Raw genomic sequence first — 4095 nt, forward strand, 5'->3', positions numbered from 1 at the left:
TCTCATAAAGAGGAGAGGCGAGTCTTCCTCTTCTCATTCACAACGAGATAGAGGTGCATACGAAACAGAGGTCATGGTATGGTCGACACCTCTTCTTGCATCTACATTTTTGAGAGAAGGATCTTTGTGAAATATGATGTGATTACAAAGCATCGAGACTCGCATAAAACTTGCCCCAAAGAAGCATGTAAATATCTCAATGCAAATGGTGAGAAGAGATGGAGCTTAAGCTCTTCCTTCCAAAAGATGGCATACAAAGAATGGTTTGCAAACCATGTGTAAGAGGAGATGACAAAGTGGGAGAGTGACATGCCAACTCGAGTTACGGAGATGAAAACAAAATTGCAAAAAGGATACGAGAGGATGGAAAGAGATTCTCTCCTTCTTTGCTTCAATGTTTTCATAATTGCTTAAGACTATTTGCATGCTTAAATGTCTCTCTAGTCAAGAAAATACAAGAATAACAAACATGGGGAAGAAGAAAAAAAGAAGATGGAAGAAGAACACACTCTCTCACCTACTAAGAGTATGGAGAGTGAAGGTGAATATACATCAAAAATGGAGATGAGGAACATCTTCTAACCATAACTCCGGTATTTTACTAACTATTGCTTGTTTTATTACTTTGGAACCATAAATTGTCACGGTTTTATTTTCAATTTTTAACTTTTTTGTTTTTTTCTTTCTATTCCATTAAGCAAAATGAGGTGATCATGTCGCCAAGGAAAAATGTTAAAGGTAAAATCCAAACACATATAGATATTTCTTCTCCAAGTGGGAGTATTGTGCATGAACTCTTGATGGGCTCAAACACGGCACGGTACGCCCTCTTCCATATAAATGCTTATTTCTTTTTTGACATAGTATGTAATGAGTGACCTATCTTAATAGGTCTTCTAAGGGTATCCCCATCCAATTGTGCTCATCAAGATATCTACTTGAGATAACAATATATGATACTAAACTTGCAAGTGAAATAACAAGCAAGAGGGCAAGTTCACGTGCACTCATTTTCTTTTTCATGTAAGTCTAGTGTTGCTTGTTAGAGTTGATTTTTGATTGAATGCTTTACGGATATGTAGCATAATAAGGCCATGACCTTGTAGGTGGATGGAGCATATTTTTGAAGAGGAGCTCTCAATCATGTTTGGTTCATTGATAGCTTGTGGTTGTCAAACCTTGCCTAGTGAGAAGGCAATGCAAAACTACTTTGGTAGAGTTGACCTTTCCAACTGCATGTTCATTTTTTTTCTGATTGTGGATGAGTATGGAGATGCTAGTAATGTATGAATTATTCATATGTGTTTACCTCCACTTTTACATATATTGTGCAAATGTCTTTCGATAGAGGCCATTGGATGCTTGCTGTATTTTTCAATTGCCATGTACGGCATGTGTCTCGCTTACAAAAAGACAAGAGTGCAATTTCGCTCTTTGAATCTCTTGCCTTGCAAGAAATTTATTGATATATTATCCCCTTAAGAAGGTATGCGTAGTTCTCCTTTACATTGTTGTGGTGTTGGTCTGGAGATTAAATAAGATAGTGATATTTTGCGTTGTTAGAGTTTTACAATATTTTGGACCTAAAATCGTATCCAGTTCTTAGAAAAGAGCTTTTAGAGTTGAAAATTTGTCATGTTAGAACAATGGAGGTACATGGGGTATTGTTTTGAGAAAAAAATTAATGATTTGTCTTCTATACAAGTTTGGTAAGTGGTGTTTTTTTCTTTTTGTTTAGATGCCAAGGCAAGCAAATACAAAGGATTGTGGGTATGTTTGTCATGAAGTTACTGATAAAAGGTGGTGTGAATAATCGCACACCCAAAAAGTAGGTAAGTATATCATGAGCTTGTGCTTTTGGTGATACTTATTACTAGAATGGATTATGATTCTAAAATGTATCAATCACTTTAAAAAATTTGCAGTTCACTTCACGATGGTTCTCTCATGCAGCCATGGAGACGCTCAAGTTGGAGCTTAGTGCTTGGACATAGCGTGATGCTTCGTAGATCACCTAGCTAGTAGCAAGCCATGACAATGATCTATGGTTTGTTTTCTTTGATGAACAACAATTCAAGACCAGGTATCTTTTTTGAGAGAAAAGTGAGTCCACTTTCTTATTATGCTTTTAATGAAAAGCGAGTACGCTTTCTTATTCCAGTGGACAAGGCAAACCCGTGGTTTAATTTTAGAAATTTTTCCTTCTTTTTGTACTTTTTGGCGTTTTTGAAAAGCAATGTACTTTTTATGACGACCTAAATATAAAAATATTAATTTTACTCTCCGTTGGATTTTTAAAAATGATCACCGAAGCAAAAATGAGACCAAACGGAATTTTTACAAGAATTATTTTTATAAAAAGAGGTACTGTAAATACGTCGGGGCAGTACAAAAAGGTCGCAATTATGTCTGGACATTACAGTGCGGCATAGTCCAGCTAAGGTTCCATTAGTTGGCCATATACTGTTCAATTGGTCAGTTTTACTGTAAAAATTGGATGGTAAGTAGGAAAGTTGATCACTAGAAAGCTAGTCGTGGCTCAAAAACTAGTGCTACCTTTTGGCTTGAGCATTGCTCTGACCTGCTACACTTGCCTATAAATTTCCGGTTAGTGCTCATTTCTCAGTGCCGTCTGTTGCGTCTACTACCGCAAGGCTATACGTATCTATTATATGGAGTGGTGTAAGCTCTTCATCGCCATCTCCATAAGCTCTTCTCTCTCGGGAAGAAGAAGAAGAAGAAGAAGGACATTATCTCTCTACTTGCTTACTATCTTGTCTCTCGTTTCACGGTGTACGCGCTCTCCAAAAGCTCTCGTGCTGAATACCTCTTCGTAGTTCTCATCACCGCTTTGTTGTGGCAAAGCAAGAAGCCAGTTGACAACCCCTAATTGATTCTAAAGCATGGTGAGAAGCTCTAAACTCCATAGCCATCAACTCTCTCTCTCTCTCTCTCTCTCTCTCTCTCTCTCTCTCTCTCTCTCTCTCTCTCTCTCTCTCTCTCTCTCTCTGCTGATTTTTTGAGTAGTCACCCTCTCGGTGATTGTTTTTTCATTTACTAGTGCATGCATGGATTATTCGAGTCGGATGAAGTTGCACCATAATGATTTCATTTTGTTTAACACCCTGATATATGCACATGATGCGTTTATGATCACCGTGTGTGCATAAAAAGCGCTTTACTTTCACGTCATAGAGGCGGTAGGAATATTGTTTTGGCTATTACTCAAAAACCATTATGAATCAGCATGAACTGTTTATATGAGAGATAAAACACATCATTTAGAACCTTTTCTCTCTTTGGTGTCACGTACGAGTTAAGAGCGTGGTCAAAAAATGGCCTGCTGCCCACTCCACAAACCAATTTTTTTGACTCCATGCTCCTTGGAGAACCACTATATAGATTTATCGGGTGGACAAACTTACTTAACCAATTTAAAAGCTTGATAAAAATTAATGATAAATGTATTTAGGTCTCCGTTATCACCTCAAGAATGCGAGTTATTAATCATTCCATAACCGGTTCGACCTACACGTATAGGGGTGCTACCAAGGAGGGGTACCATATGACGTCAGATAACGGTAGTCCATATCTCATTAATACATACTCATATAACAACGCGACAATGGTTCTTGCATCATTCTTTTGAGTTGCTTTAGCCTCGGCCCACTTGGTCAAATAGTCCGTAGCTACAATGATATACTAAGCTTCGGTTCTATAAGCAGGTGGCTATATTAGCCCAACAAAATTTATACCCCATTTTGCGAAAGCTCTAGCCCCCATCATTGGTCTTAAGGACATGCTATCTACACGTGTTGACATTTTTGCTCTTTGACAAGCATCACACCTTCGAACATATTCTTTGGCATCTGCAAAAAGTGTTGGCCACCATATGCCTGCCATTAAGATTGCTCTTGCGGTGGTCTCACTAGAAAAGTGACCTCTAGCTAATCCAGCATGTGCTTGTTCTATAATTGGAATATACTCGTCTTTATTTGCACAAAGACACAAGCGTTGATCCTTACCTCTCTGATACAATTGGTTTCCAATAAGAGAATAGTCTCTTGCTTCAGTTTCAATTGCTCTTTGACGATG

General features: G+C 38.0%; 1 pseudogene; it reads left to right on the forward strand.

Moving 5' to 3' along the window:
• The first annotated feature begins 528 nt into the window (after positions 1–528).
• LOC147421584 (uncharacterized) lies at positions 529–2009 on the forward strand (annotated as a pseudogene).
• The last annotated feature ends 2086 nt before the right edge of the window (positions 2010–4095 follow it).

This window comes from Adiantum capillus-veneris, chromosome 27 (assembly GCF_014529385.1).
Source record: "Adiantum capillus-veneris isolate H3 chromosome 27, ASM1452938v2, whole genome shotgun sequence".
Lineage (NCBI taxonomy): Eukaryota > Viridiplantae > Streptophyta > Polypodiopsida > Polypodiales > Pteridaceae > Adiantum > Adiantum capillus-veneris.